This window comes from Lathamus discolor, chromosome 8 (assembly GCF_037157495.1).
Source record: "Lathamus discolor isolate bLatDis1 chromosome 8, bLatDis1.hap1, whole genome shotgun sequence".
NCBI lineage: Eukaryota > Metazoa > Chordata > Aves > Psittaciformes > Psittacidae > Lathamus > Lathamus discolor.
Window position 1 is genome coordinate 4,232,412 of NC_088891.1, and position 16,821 is coordinate 4,249,232.

A 16,821-nucleotide genomic window follows, 5' to 3' on the forward strand; every position below is an offset into this window, starting at 1 on the left:
CCAGGCGCAGCCTACGCGAGACAGCGCAGCCTCAGCTTTCTCACAGCCTGCGGAGTGAAACATGATAAAGGGCCCCGGCTCAAGGGAAAACAGGGAAGGAGGTGACTACTGGGAATGGCTCCGTAGGGACACGGGAAAGCCAAACTCCATAAACAAGTGCTGACTCCACCCTTGAGAACCTCTACAGCTAAAATCTGTTGTTTCTCCAACTCATGTAAATAAGTGCCCCCCTCACTGAGCTATTTCCATGATTTGACCATGGAGATCGCAATTTTACTAACTCCACTGGTTTAGAGAAAAACCTGCCAGTTCGTGAGACCAATTAATATTTGTGTAACATGAAGAGAGTTTTATACCTCTCCTGTGATACACACAAGTTTGTTTAGAATAAAATCAGAGGTTGTGCAGTTGAGGCTAATAAATACAGAATGTAAGTTTTCTTACTACAATGAGGAGGAAAAAGAATAATGAATTTCAAGTTTTGCTATTGGGTGTTCACTGCAATTAACTTCTGGTGTTAGGTCTCATTTTCCAGATCTAAAGCATGTGCAGCCTTTTGAGTTAGTATTTTATTACTTTCCACTTACTCCAAGACTTAGCCAAAATGACTGTAAACTGTTTCAACACATTTGCCAATGCACACTGCATTGTGTCTTCAGTAAGTGATATTGAGCATCATTGATGGGATACTGGATTAACAAACTAGTGAGAGAAAAGTCCTGATTTTTGTCAGAAAATAAAGCAAGGTATTCATGAGAAACCAAAAAGTCTTTTTATGAAAGAACGAAGCAAACACAACAATGCAGTCCTGCATCCTATCAAGTCACTAAACAAGTGTTCCAGACAGCTGGGGTCGTCTTGACGGTGCAGAATGGCCCAGAAGTTTTAAACTGCTTTTGTTCCACTGTGTAATATCTGAGGTTAAAAAACACTGTACGACAATGGCTGGACTAGGTATTACAGGTTTAAGTATTACATTCAGGCACATGGTAGAGCTTAAATATGTTCCTGAACTTCCCCATACATGTGCAAGGTACTTTTTAATGCACTGCAAAACAGCAACTAATTAACTTCTCTCACAATTCAACATAAATTTGACTGAAAAAGCTAATACAGATACCAAAGAGTACAAAAATACAATAGATATTTATTGTATAATCCATAAGGAAGCAAAAATGATACTCAACCATCACAGTGTAATTATTTTAGCATAAGCTTCCTCCCACAAAATCCAACTGAGAAACATGAAATGCAGGAGCTTTAAGCCTGCTGAGTCTCCACAGCATGAAATCAAGTCGCCACCTTCTCCAAGGCTTGTTCCAGCCCAGCTGTACACAGCTTCTCTCTCACAAACTTACACTGGCTCAATACACCAGTCAGCAGCAGCTCTGGAAACCAGGAACTCTGAACTAATAAACACAGATTACTGCTACCAGAGACGAAGTTAAATGACAACCCCCAACTGTTCTCCTCCCCATGAAAGATCCTGTTTTTCACATCCGACTGGAAGGATGTTGCCAATGGTTAAAAGAGCACAATCAGCATGTTTTGTGCTCCAATCCAGTGAGCGTGGTTAAAAAGCCAAGATTTCTGATATTAGTGATCTGGGCTCCTTACCAGCTCTGGCAAAACTGTAGAGAACTTGATTATGTTCATTGTCACCTCAGGAAGTAACATTTTTCTGCCTTGAAGCAAAAAAGTAGGATGACCTCATACATAAAAAGTGTAATGAGGTGCAAGAAAGTGTCAGTTCATTCAAAACATTGTCAGTGTTGGGTTTCTTGTAACATTACACAAAAAGGAAATGGTTGTTGCTATCAATGCTACCATGTATCATGTTAACAGCTCTATTTTTGCACTTAACTATCAGAGCTGGCCAAACAGGATTTTTGTTGATGTTTCATCCCAAATCATGAGGGAAAACACATCTAAAACTTGACTAAGATTGAAATGAAAAGTGATTTCCCTTGCCTTGGGAAAGGCAAGCCTTTTGCTTAAGACCTGTGGCTAGTTCTGATCCTGCTGCTGCATTTAGAGCACAGAAAAGCTGTGAAACAGCATGAATTTGTAGTAAATACCTTTTATAAAATGGTAATTTAGAAAAGTCAGTATTCCTCAGGCCTGAAATAATGGAAAGGCTCCACTAGTACTGCCAAATATTACTGCTGCTCAGCAGGCACATACACCCTAGTTATCAAAAGGATAGCCAATTAAACAGTTTTCTGATCCTCAAGAGCTGCCACACAACAGTAGAGAGGGACACTGCTGCCACTTGCACCGAATTCCAAAGGCTTCTCCCCACAAGTGCTCACACAGCTCTCTGCAGGAAGGACAGGACTGTCATCCATCATGGATAAGGTCACTGAGGTGATAAAATGTAAAAACCAGTACCATCAGCCCAGGCTGCAAGAGTGCCTCACCTACCAGTGCTCAGGGGCAAAGGAAAACAATCCCTAGAATAAGAGATCCAAGGATAACCAGGAGCTATTTAGTCATACTGTAGCCTTCAGGATCAATCGCATATTCCATCTCTAAAGATGATCCACGCTTTAAGGTTTTTCTCCCTGCTTTAAGGGAACTGCTGCAATCTCTGTGGGAGCAGTTTGACAAGCTGACTGACAGTAACAACTTGCTGCCACAGAAAGTGCAGGATCCTGGGGACCACCTTTACGCCTGCTCTGATGTTTGCTCCAGCCTGCAATAAGTCATTTTTTCTTCATTAAAGGAGACAGAAAATTCTCCTTGGCTGTTCTTTAACTTACTTTTGCTGGGTTTGTTTTCAGTTGCAGCAGGAACAAGGTGGTTTTCGAATGGATGGGCTGAGCACCACAGATAGAAAGCAGGCAGAAGGAATGGCCTGTCCTTTCCAGCAGCAGCGAGCCATTGCCTCAACCACTGCTGATAATCGCATCCTACTTAAAAAGCCGCGCCTCCTTTCCGATACTCACAAAATTAAGGACAAATACAGTAGTCACAGCATCAGACTCCCACCCAATTTTCATACTTATTATGTGACACCAGTGAGAGAAAACAGGGCATATCCCTTTAATGCAGTTTAGCTCCCTTCCCACAGCAGAGATACTTCAGCTGGCAAGAACGACATGCTTCGCTACAGGCTTTGCACACAGCAAAAAGTCATGCTGAAAGCACAATTGCTTTATTATTTGCTTCCTAAAACCAGGCTGGATTTTTCTTCTTTTATAGCACAAAATATTCACTTTTACCACCCTGAACAATACTAAGGTGTATCATCCTCTACGTAAGTAATTTCTCCCCTATTATGTACAAAACACATTCAGACATCCGAGGAGTATTCTTAGTCACTCAAAGCTATTTATAGTTTTTTAACTTCCTGCAGGTCAGTTTGGCTTCAGAAGAATCCTCATTTCTGTTCCTTTGTTCTGAAGTAACAACGTGGTTCTGCAAAGTCAGACCTTGACCCTGCAGTGACGGCTGTATGAATTTCACCACTGTCTAAAACACAAGCAGGGCTGAATCTGAACTGCAGCATATCCACCAAAAGTGAACAGCCAAAGAAAACCCATGTAATTCAACTCAGTAACAGTGTTCTGTGTTTGAAGCCCATCTCTGTAGGCTTCCATTTCTTTTTCTGTAGTCGGATGTACTGGATTATTTGATGTGATGTTTACAAATTTTGTAAGTTTTCCTCAGGGTCTCAATATTCTCAACTTCAACCACCGTAGCATCTGCAAATTTCATTATGAAGCTGTTATCCTTCTCCTTTGAGTTTGGAGGCTACCTAAGTGTAGCCCTAATACCATCTCTTTCAGTACGCCCAACACATTTTCAGTTACATTTTGCTATGCTATCATCTAGAATTTCACATTCTAATTATAGCTACAAACATATACACCCCAAACCAACCCAGTAAAGCAGAGTGGTGTCCAGCTTTCAAAACTTCAGAGAATGCACAGGAGGTCAAATCAGATGATGACAGACATTTCCATGAGCTAAGAAACTTGGAGAGCTTAACTCCCTAAGGAGCAAGGCTTCAACCAACCTTTGCAGTAGGCTCTCCAACCAAAACAATGTACACCAAATTAAACATGAAAAATTGACATACTCTGCCTTGCTTAACTAACTTGCCATACTTGTGCTCAATTAGCAGTAGTATTTGTAAAGTGAATAATTGATGCTATGCAAAAATATCTAGACATCAATTCTGAGTACAGTACTTTCACGCAGTTTGCTACAGTGTGTCTATTTCTTCACTAAGTATTACAGTATGTTCAGGGGAAAAGGAGATTTAGGATTAACTACTTATTCTAGGATTTTACGAACAAAAACCATATATGCCTAGCACTACACCATAAAATACGAGGAAGAGCCCTTTAAGCAATGCTCTGTGTTCAGTTTTAGACAAAGGTATTCATCATTTACAGATGAAAAATGTTCAGGATTTGAAATTTTATCAGTGTCCCTGTTATATACCACTCTAAGAAAAGAGACTGTCTTGTTTCAAACGCTGGAGCGCTTCCAGTATCTGGCAAATTTTAACATGTATCCCTGGCTTGCCAAACATGAAAGCTAGCTGTCAAATTCCTCCAAGATATGATAAAGATGGCACTCAGGCTTCAAACTCACATTTATATAAAATAACACATACAAAAGGTTTTTAGACATGATATGGTATGAAGCTTAAATTTTTGCTTGAAGCATCTTTGCTGTGAAACATTATTTTAATTAAACCACAAGCACTTATTAAAGAGTAACAATTTTGTGGGCTTTAACATCCACTCTTCACCCCCAGAACATTACACAACACACCAGAAGGCACAGAAAGGGAAGCTGCTTACTTGTAGCTGTGAATTTAGAGGAGCATCTCTAAACTGTGGACTTTATAATACAGTTGCTGACCTACAAGCAAGCTGGATTGCTCATTCCTAAATGAACTGCTCAAGACATAAAACAATTAGTAATCCATTAGCACTGATAATACTGTTTCCACAGTGGAAGCTAAGCCAAGCTCTCAAAGTCTGATATTTGACGCATCTGTCTTTGTTTCACTTTCTATACAATTTACTAGACTATTAAGTTTTGTATCACTGAGCAGGATTTCATTTTACCTGCTTTATAGAAAATACCATTGACTAGACTTTTCTATTTAAAAAGCAGTATATTGCCAGTCTAAGTCCATCTCATTCAAGCTTTTTATTAAAAACAAAAAAGTAGATCAACGTTCATCTTCAGGAAGCACAAACTATTCCTTAGCATGTAAATTAAATACATTTTATAGTCCTTTCAGGGAAAGCAGTCTGCAACGAAAACAATTAATGGTAAAACAAATCACGTCTTAACGTAACCATCTATGTTAAAGTGTTCAGAGTTATTCTGTGGTACATAAATGATTTTTTTGACCCTTACTGTAACAAAATAGATATGTAGATACATCTCCTCCCATATATACTTCTTCACATGCTTGCAATGGTTAAAATATAAATCAGCAACAGCAGTAGCCAACTGAATGCCTCCTTTCAGCAACAGTGTATTGCAGATAAGCCATATGGAACATGAAAAGTTTCCAAGAGTAGCAACCCATCTGCATAATACCCTTCATAATCTTTTAGAAGTTCTTTAGTAAAAATATTATCTCCTACTCATAGTTTGCCAAGAAAAATTTTCTAAACTCTAATTACAATTCAATGATATAAAAAGAAAGGGTTTCTTGTGGTCTACCTGCCTATGCAGTATTGCAATTTCAAACGCTTCTTGTTATGGATTTCTCCTTACGACTTGAAAATTGGAAAGGATAACAGAAACTATTTCAAAGCCTTGGTACTCAAGATAATGTACTGTTATCAAAACAGTAATTACAACACAAATAGCAACTATTCCCAAAAAAATGTTTAGTGGATTCTGAGGATTTATGTAACTGTTAAAATGCTGCTCCCACATAAGGTTATGGGAACCAGCCCCACTAATGCCTACCAGAACAAGTTTCAATTACTTTAATATTGGTACGGAACTGTCATTTTGTTTCTGCTAAATGGTGTCCAACTGTACAGACAGCATATGCAGGCACACGTGTGTGCTCTGAATGCGTGTGACGTGAGCACACACACATGCAAGCATTACCCCCATTCAGAACATTACTACAGAATATTTACAGAAAATAAACAAACCCCTCAAAAATAAGCAAGTGGAAGAGTACGACTGAAAGGAGGCACCTGAAACCACCAAGCTAAGTATGTACAGCAGGAAGCAGAGAGCCTCTCCAGAAATAAAGTAGGGTACAAGTAGATACATCTTTATTTTTACTGAATTAAAATAATTAGGATGTAGGACTTCAAGACACAAAGCTGTAGTAAGTATGTCACAACGCGTATCTGGAATACTGAACTCAGTTACATGTTGAAGGAATATACCGAGTATGTTTTTTTCCTGCATAACCTTAATTTTGAGTAAATTATTCAAAAGCCAAAGCACCTCTTTGAAGACTGTCTTTAGTTAACCCAAGAAGGGGATGGGAAATCAAAGGTGGAACCTAGAGAGGTAGAAAGAAAAGACTGTACAGAAAGCAGGGACAGTGAAATATGAGTAAGCTTTACTCTATCATGTGTAATTCATGTCAGCATTGAATAAAGACTGGCTCTGCCATGCTTGGCTTTCTTTCTTTTTAGCAAGTCACTATACTCAGCCAGTAAAGAATTCTAAGTTAACACATAAAAAAGAGTAGGGCTTTAAATGTCTTCAGTTTGTTACAGATAGAAGGGCTTTAATCTAAAAAAATCTTCACAATATTCCCAATTAATTTGGGACTTTTAGATTAAAAGTCACTTCCTATTAACCAAGAAATAATTCCATTAAACCGTAATTTAAATATTAAAATGCACATTACTCAAATTTAACTAAACTAGCATTCCATAGTCTATATTGTAAATTGCAGACATTGAGATCCCACGTGAAATTTAATATCAGTGTTGTGACAATTCACAAGATGTAGTAACTATCACTGGTAAATAACAGAAAGACATTAACACTGCCTGTGTATTTGTTTGTAAGTAGTATGAAAAACAAGAACAGTCTGTACCACAAGAACTACCAGCATAAATACTGACTTTATTCTGGTGATAGAACAGTTACTATGCAAAACACACCAGGTGAAAGCATTAACAGGGTGTCCTTTGTTCAGGTGAGTGTTGAGAATGTTACAGCCTACTTGTGGTAAAACACTGGCAATGAACAAACCACAACCTCCATCATATGATGAGGAGTATCTCATCACACCCACACACAGGTTACATGACTGGAAGGTTTTATGCCAGTATGAAGATCTAGGCCATTTTTCCTTGGTGATTCCAGACCTGAAGCACCACCAGTTTCGAGCCCAAACATTCAGATTATTTAAGATTATAAAGCAAAGTGTTAGAGACTTCTCAACCAAAGCACAGCACGTACAGGCTGAGATCCAAAAAGCACTTACAAGTGAAGCATCCTACAGGTAACACGCTCTCTCCTTTTTGACAGCTCATGTTAAAACACTGGTTGATTAACAGCAATGATCAAGAAGCTAGCACTTCTGCTTGTCCTTTCTGCAATGAGGTTAATCCCTGGCAGATTGGCAGAGTTGACAGTTGAAGACACTACCAAACCCATGAGCTTGAAAGTCAAAAGCTGAGGTTAAGTTAACGCTCCACTAAAATGAAGAGTATCATCATAAAGAATGGTTATATCTTACTGTAGTTCCAGGAGATGCATTGTTCTGGGGTCTATTCTTACCATCCACAGCTTGTGTAAAGTCACTCACTCTTGATTAACAGATGCCATGGTCCTCGCTTCAAAAATGCAAAGTAAAAATATACTCTTCTAACTGTCAATGCAGAATTTCAAAAGCACCAAATTCTGCAGGAACATGAGGGCTGCAGAATAACTTGAGACCAGCACAGCTTGAAGAACTTGTTAACACAAGTAAATAATCATGTCTTTGTGTGACTGCCTGCATGAACTCCAGGCATTAACAAGCAGTGAGCTGTTACAGATTTTCTTGGAGTCAATTTTTCGATCCTACTTAAAGCAGTCTACCCAGACCCAGATCTTTGATATGCATTTCCAAAGCAGTGGGTGAGAGGACTGACTTCGTGTGTTTGCCCTAGAATATTCAAGAATAAAAGCGTTCTCCAAATACACTGCCGAATCAGTTGAAAAAAACATCACTTGCACAGCTGGGATACAAATACAGGACTTCAGATCAGAGGAAAAGCACTTTTTATGTAGCTGACCAGCAGCACCTATTTAAATAAATACTAAAAACAGTCTCCGAAGAAAATGAGAGATATGTGTTATTCACCAAGAATACAAGCTATATGCAATGTTTTAAAAATAGATGCTTAAGTTTTGATTCTTTGCAATGTGTTATCCAAGTCTGTACTACAAACATACACATAAACATGGAGCCCTAATCCTCCATGGCAAGGAAGAGGTGTAGGATGAAGGAATTGCTCCCACAAACCCTCAATGGATCACAGAATCCCAGATGCAAGATAGATCTTTAAAGGATCTCTCAAAACACGTAATTACTCCACTTGAAAGTGCATCTTTTATTCTACAAATGTCCATGACATGACACACTTCAGTTTCCAGAGTCCAAAGTTGGTATTTTAATAAAGACTTGTACAGAAGGGTGGAGTAAATACGGTACTATCTGCTAATTTACACCATACACCAAAGTCAAGGGTAGTTTTCATAGGAAACACATGAGGAATAGTTGCAATAACCACACCCTAAAAGAAAAAAAATTACAAAGACTTCACCAAATGGCAGATTTTACATTGTAAGGCCTCCTTCAACAGCACAACAGCCTATGTTCTCTATGGTAAATAGTAAAAGCAATGAGTTCCCTTTATTCAAGCCTTATCCACTGTACATGGGTACAGCGAAAACAAGTTTTGCTTTTACTGCTGTGGACTGCTGAGTATTATTATTTATTCCAATTATACCAAGCTTGTGCACACTGCAAGGGAAAGAACAAAAAAAAAAAAAAAATCACACAAACTAGAGGTACTTATCATTATGTAATTAAAATCCAAAATATTCATTATATTCATTAGCATTGTTAGCTACTTGCACCTTCAATGGGTGGTATGTCTGGAGTTCAATGAGACACTTAAGTTCTTGAATAATCCAAATGGAAATATTAACAACTCACATTACCACTAGAAACTGAGGCAAGAACTTCTAAATAGTACTATTTTCTGTTATAGATACAGCCTATGCTCTATGTTTACAGGAAGGCTTATACCATGACTGACAGGCCAGGATGCTGAGCAGTCATGTCCACAGTCTGTCTCAGTCAGAACTGTTCTAAGAACTAAAGCACATCTCTGGGAACACGGATTATGAGTAGCTTGAGGCTACACACACAGATAGTGATAGGAAATAGATCAAGCGAGGCTTTAAATTGTTTTAAAGAAGACTGTTATTTGTGCTCAGAAAGACTGCTACCTAAATGCCCCAACAAGCACTGCTCCTGCTCTGCTTAGAACTTGCTTCTTCCAGACTATGACTTGTTAGTAACAATTACTTTACTATATCTATTAAGTTACACCTATTTATTGTTATATTGGGTTCCATGTCAAATTCAGGAAAAAAATTAACAGTGTTAGATGGAAGCAGAAAGCAAAAGAAGGGAGAAAGTTTAGTGTATTAGTTATGTCTTCTCAGCAGGTAACCAAGAACATGGTGGAAGGAGGGAAGAATCCTGGTCTATGAACAGGATTTAGAACACTGGCCAGTTCATAGGAAAATTAGCCATTTCATTAACACAACCAGGTCAAAACAGATAGTTTGAAATGAAGACAGGCCCTCTACTAGTATTTGACATTGACTTAAAATTCTGATCCTCACAGCAGCATAGTCTCCTGAAGAGCCATCTGATTCAATTTGAGATTCTACTGATGTACAGCCAAGTAAGCTCTTGTTCATCAGTTAAACGATTAACTTTTTGTGTTAATTTATTAGAAAAAAAAAAATCAGGAGAGTACCACAGCACATATTTCACAGCTCTAAGATAATCTGACATGTATAACTGTCATAGGACTGTCAGAACAGCAAGCAATCTGAACCACATAAAATCACTAGTGGTAGTACAATAACTAAGCACCACCATTAGCAAGAGACTTCAGAAACTTATGTAAAATGGATTATAGACAAACTTCAAGATATATGTGTGTGTATATATGTGCATATATATATATACACACATATACTTATATATACACATACATATATATATATAGACACATACACACACGCATATATATATGATTTAATTAGTGACTAAAGCTGGAATTCATAAAAATTCAGAATACCAGTACAGGATGGTAAGATTAAAACACCAGCACTGTTTTAAGAGGTAAATCTAGTATTCTTAACCCTAAACCCCTAAATTTAATCACTGGCTTAGACACAAAGGAAATGGAGCTTTAGATTATTTGCAGACAAACCAAAGCTGTTTAAAAAAAGAAATTAAGACTACCCTACTTCTGGCAATTTTTTATGTATCTGAAATGAAGGAATGCAAAATGATATTAACCGGGAACAAAAACTTTTTTCCAGCACTGTCAGCTTCTTAAATTCACCAACAATCTGTCATTAGTCACCAGTATGCCCAAAGCAATTCCAGCACAGCCAAAGAATTAGAAGAATATTTTCAAGTAGAACAATATTACTAAATGCAAGATAAGGAAAACTTAATGAGAACAGTAAACAGCTCAAAGAAAAGACTCGGGGGATTAAGTGTTGTTAAAAACAAAAGGGTGTGAGGGGGAGAGAAGAGACAGACACCATTATGAGGGTAAGTGCTCTGCTCAGCACTAAATATACCCAGGTGTCTTCTGCCTCTGTATTCAAATAAGTAATTGCTACTTTGCCCACATTTTCAACTTCCCAAGGAAGCTGTTTCTTCCTGAACCATGAGTGGGAAATAAAACCCCAAAACATGACTTGTTTACAAGCCAGGTTTACAGTAAACACTTCTACTAGAAAAAAGAAATAGATTCAAACATATATATATATATATGCGCACACATAAACACATATACACACATACATTTATTTATATATATATATTGAAGTTGTTGATGAATTATATGCAAGCCCTCTTCAGGTTTTATTCATTTTCTCTCTTCTTAAGGTAAGGTGAAAGTGAGATTTTAGCCCTTAACCAAACAAAAATCCTCCTTAACATGTCTCAAAAGCATTCGTGTGCTGTCTCAAATTCTTTCAAATGTTACATGGAGTATAATTACATTTACATAATCATTTAGCAAATCAAGTCCAATAACGCCTACATTTTCTCAGCATCATGAGCAGATTACAAAGTCATTTCCTTACTTCACTGAAGCCATTTTTAAGCTTCTTCCTTCCTTTAACTGTGTACCACTTCTTTTCATAGTGAGGTCCATGCTATCTGGAGACCAAAGCAAGTGGTCAAAAAACAAGCACAATACAATAATACTATTCACCGTGCTCATACATATTCTTCTCTCAGCCCAAAGCTGTTTTGCATTTTTATTCCATTTTCCCCCCACTAAGTCTAGCCCACTTCTGGCAATTCTCCATCTATCAGACATGAAGGAATACAAAACTCTGTCAGCACTACCAACCTTCTTACTGTCTCATGTGTGTGTCTAACCATCCACATTCATGGTATTGCCTCTCAGCACTGTTTCAATTCTATGAAGCTGTGTTGGTATTTCATGGAAATTTGGAGATTTTAGTCACCTACATTAAGCATCAGGTTTTATTTTTAACTGAGGCTGGTTGCAGGACTCTTCCTTCTTAACATGTTTAAAAACTTTGCATGTAACTTCTCTTAAGAAACATTTCAAAGAAGGGTATTTTTTTTTTAAGGATGTGATCCAATTTCCATCATATTACATTTTAGCTTTGAATAGCAAAATATGGAGCCTAAGCTGCTTGCCAAATGCATATGTAGACTGGATACACCAGGAAGAAAATAGAATCATTTAACTTTCTCACCTAATTCCATATGTGTGCATATAAATTGAGATACAATTCCCAGATCTTCAGTTTCATATGAAGTTCACCCAAATTCAAAAAAAAGAAGCTATGAACCAATTCAAGTGCTATCAAATACCATAACATCCCATGGTTAGCAAGCTACTATAGTGTATGTACAGTTCAAAACACAAGTTGGTAATCCATAACCTGGAAAAGAAGCAATGCTGGGGAGGTGGAGAAAACTAGATAAAAAACAAAACCAAAAAGCTTTTGGTTTATAAACATAGTGTTTCAACACCAACTTTGCTGTTTATGCTCCCCACACTGTTACACTTGTCTCTTGGCATATGCTCCATCTGGCTGTGGAGATGCATCTGCTTCTTTATGCTGCAGGCTCTGCATGTGCAGATGAGCTCTACATGCTTACTCAAAGCTATGATCTGACAATCGCATCTCTGACACTATGTATGTCTATGACTAAAGAACATGTATTGCTCCTACGACTGCTCTTCATTAGAGTTTTGTGAAAAGGCAGAGAAGCAGAGTGCTTGTTTGGTATTTTAACGCCTGATGATGCACTAAAAGCTTCTGTAAGATTAAACTGGCTTATTTATGCTACTGTAACTAGCAGCAGGTACATTTACCTGCTTTTAGTCTTGCTCCTGTCAAAACCATGACATGACCACTATCACACTAAGCCATGACAAATGTTACTTTCTATTAGAGTCACCATTCCCCATGTTAAGAGATTTAATACAAACATCCAAATCACTTGCTGTAGCTTACATCAAGAAACAATTATGATTATTGCAATATATCAGCTTTCTACAAGAATATGTTTACAGTAGTTACTTGGAATAGTTTAGGATTTATTCTTTACACTTTCTAGTTACTGTTTTTATTACGGATTATTGCATATTTTAAGGACAGCTGTCAGTACCTGGTGTATAACCTAAGCCTGATACAGCACATTATACTATGCTGAAGACAGCATTAAACTATACACTGCAGAAGAGGCTTATTAACTGACACCTATCAGAAATTCTCATGGGCACAGATGCCAACCAGCAAAGTAGGTCACATTTTAGACAGGCTCCTAAAAATCAAATCACTTCAGTTTAATGAGGTGATATGATAGAACATGCACAACCCACCCAGGGCCAAGTGTAGCTGAAATAAATCGTGGCTTGCTGTATCACTCAAGGAACATCAAAACAGAGAAAAGAGCTAGGAAGTTGAGCTAAACAGGCAAGAAGAGCCTGTCTTCAGCCTTCCATTCCCAGAGAAAGTGAGGCTGAAAGAGAGGGAACAACTGAACAACTGCTGCTTTTGGAGGCCCTCTGAGTGACAGAAGGACCCACCATGGAAGTGCTACCCTGTAGATAACCTATAATAATCTTAACATGCCCTACACTGAAGAGGGTTGAGTACAAGTGCCTACTCGTTTCCCTTTTTTCCTTTGGATGAAGGAAGAATGAACGCTCACAGTCTCAAACTGTCTTTTATACATTAAAACATTTTGTTGACCATATGGATACAGAATCCTGATAAAACCTGACATTCCTCCCATTTTACTCTACAGAAGTACTCTGCTTCTTTCTTCAGGAAAAATAATCACTTGCCAAGAATAATGTGTTACAGAAAAAAATTCCACAAGCATTAAAGCATCAAATGCTGCAACACCTACGGCAAGTCCTTCAAATCACAGACAGCACTTCAGTGTATCAAACTTCAGCTGTGCCAGTATGGCTTTGTAAAACCAAATACAGGATCCTAGTATTTCAAGAATTCAAAGCACACACTTGATGTGAATCTCACTTTTTTCAACATCTGTGCAAAAGTACTGGCTTTCCCCCTCAAATAACTAATAATTTTCATTAGTCTTATAAGACTAATTCACTTGATGTGAACAGGACCATACTCTCCAAGAGCAAAAAGCAACAAAGCATTTTAATTAAAACTTTTGGGTCTGAAATCATATTTAAAAGGTTACTTTTTAATTTCAACAGAAGATAAACATTTCTCCTTTCATGAGGCTTGAAGGAAAATTACACTCTCTGCCTCCTGAGTAAATACCTTTTACTAGAAGGTCAGATCAGCAATCATAAGCAAAGTTTCACTGTCCTCACCAACACCACTTGTGTGCACCCTCCATATTTCAGAGGGATGCAGAAATTAATGAAGAAAACCTCATTAGGTCAGTTGTGACTGATCCCGATAAGAAAGGGCATTTTCTCATAGACCTGTTTATGTTCTGAAGATTTTAAGTGTTTCAAATAATCCCGTTTGCCCTATTCACCTCTTTTTTTTCTAGTGCTGTAAAACAGATTCAAACAGCAGAAGAGTCAAAGAGCACAAAGGTTGAATTCCAGCTCAAAAATGCCACACAAATCATCCTTTAAAAGTGGTTACAAGCCATGTGTTACAAGATCTTCTCCCTTAATTTTAAAAGTATCAAATGGCAGGGAATGGACCATCCTCAAGGATACTACTGACAGCTAGAAAACTAAGCTTAAAATATCTTTCCATGGCAAGAAATAGGTAAAGAAGCAAACAATCTATTGATAGGTAAATTGTTTAGAAATTGAAAGGGGGAAAAAAAGGGAGGGAGGGACAAGGAAATATTTACAGAAACTGTAAGTAGGATCAACAATAAACCCTCATAAAAGGGACAAACAAATTGAAACTAATAGGTATAGGACAGCAACAGAGCATTCATATCTACAGTAACATGTACAGTGAAAGACATAAGGGCACATATCAGAAAATTCCTGTATTCATTTAAGATGCCAATGCTCTCCCTCCTACTTTGTTTTCACACAAACGTTCCAGCAGCAACAGAAGATACCAAGCTCTGGGCATGTGAAAGCAATTCCTGTGCCAAAATTGAACAGGAGGGAACTATAGGGGGAAGATGTCTCATCGATTTCACTTAATCATTTACAACACTGCTATCCACCCAGTACTGAAAATTAGTAACAGTAGATTTGTTTCTTCCCTTATACAGCTTCTGAGCTGTGTAGAATTAGCTTTCCTTCTAGCACAGCAAAACACAAATCAAAACGACCTTCCTGTCATGCATATCAGGACCACAGTGGGTCAAGACTAAATTCATGGTGAGCCTCCACCACAATAAATACCATTTGTCATATTCAAGGAGGCAAGTGAACACTGAAATGTTAACTAAGAAATACATCAACTGTAACTCCATAAAACTAAATTACTTATTTGAATTGGTTTAATATATACTTGACAGATTTTTAGCAGGGTATTTTTTGTAATTTCTATTTGTTAAAATAGCATTTCGATGTAGGCATGATAAAGAGCAGCCATTTTACATCGTTTCTCAGAACACTTCCAAAATGCTGATGCTGTAACTTCACCTCTACCACACACAAGCATCCCTCAATGTTGACATTACATGCAGTGAGCTTCTGGCAACTTGCTACTGCTTAAATACGGGTGTCTTAGTCCCCCCATCTCATCTCTCCTCCCTACCTATGCTAAACCTAGCATTGCATCTGCTCCAATGCAGATCATACTCTCCCTTGAATCAGTTCTGTTGTAAAGCAGAAGAGTAGATAATTTTCCACTGAAAATGAGTGCTTTTCTAAATTACAGACATTATTTACTTACAATGGGAAGCACAGCATCTGATCCCAACCATGAATGATTTCTCTAATTCCATAGAGAACAATAGCTAATAGATCACAAAGCTAATATACAGGTGGAGCAAATCTTAAATGCAATCAGTTGCAAAGAAAATGAAACTCTGGAATATCTCTCTGAAATACTGAATACCATTTTTTTTCTGAAATCCAACAGTGAGGAAACATTGATTTATCTGAAATATATTAAGCTTGTAAATATTTCATCCTACCGATTTCATTTTCCCACCCAGAACAGAGCCATAAACTTAAAGAACATATTTTCCCTGAAAAAAACGCATACAATCCCCTTTCTGGCTGAAGAACTTTTTTTTACTTCCTTCTTAGAAAAAAAAAAAAAAAAACCAAACCCACAAGAACATTCTAAGGAGACGAATGAGCCCACAGGGCTTATCTGAAAAGACGGCAAGATGCACTCCTAGATTATATTATGCTTCAGAAGTGAGAGTGAAGTCCCAAATCCCACACTAGTGTAATACAGTAAGCCTACAGAGAAAAACTGGAAAGCATCTGCAGATGGGTCCTCACATGTTCCACCAGAAGAGAAACCACAGATGCACTTGGGTACTTAACTGCACTTTTTATATAGTTGTCAGGGGCAAATGCTTGACACTTGTGTAAAAAAGCCACCAAGAAAAAAAAAACCTACATCAGCCTTGTGTAGAAATGATTATGGTTCTTAGTCCTCAGGTTGTGAAGAAGCACTGTTACCACAGGTCATAACACAAAGAGGCCCTAGATGCAGAACAAAAAGCAGCCTGGCTACTTGACTTGCTTGCATCCCTATCTGTCACAATCAAAAGCTCATCTTGAAAGAACTGGGTTTTCCCTAACCCTGCAGTAGCTATCCCTTATTTATATTAATCCTGGTAATACTCCTTCAACTCTTCATAGCTTGTATTATCCCTCTTATTACTACTCAACACTGAAGATGTAAGGCAGCTGACAAATTAGCAGAGAATCTTCTCAGCAAGAAATAAAAGGCATTTGTCTATTTCTCAGGTTTTTTTCAAATCTGATTTTTGCTTGAAAACTTATTTACAAGATCAGCTATTATCCTGCCTGTGTTCTGCAATCCCCTTGGCAATGAACTCTTTAGCTATACAAGGCTAATCACTATTCCTAAATCATTCCTAAAAAGCAAGGCATTTGTTCAGGAGACAACTTTGGA

The 16,821-nt window shown here is 37.8% G+C and overlaps 1 protein-coding gene across 6 annotated transcripts in view; it reads right to left on the reverse strand.

The window, feature by feature from the left end:
* The window catches only part of MEF2A (myocyte enhancer factor 2A), an 88,985-nt gene that overhangs the window by 30,232 nt on the left and 41,932 nt on the right, over positions 1-16,821 (reverse strand). The window lies entirely within an intron of this gene.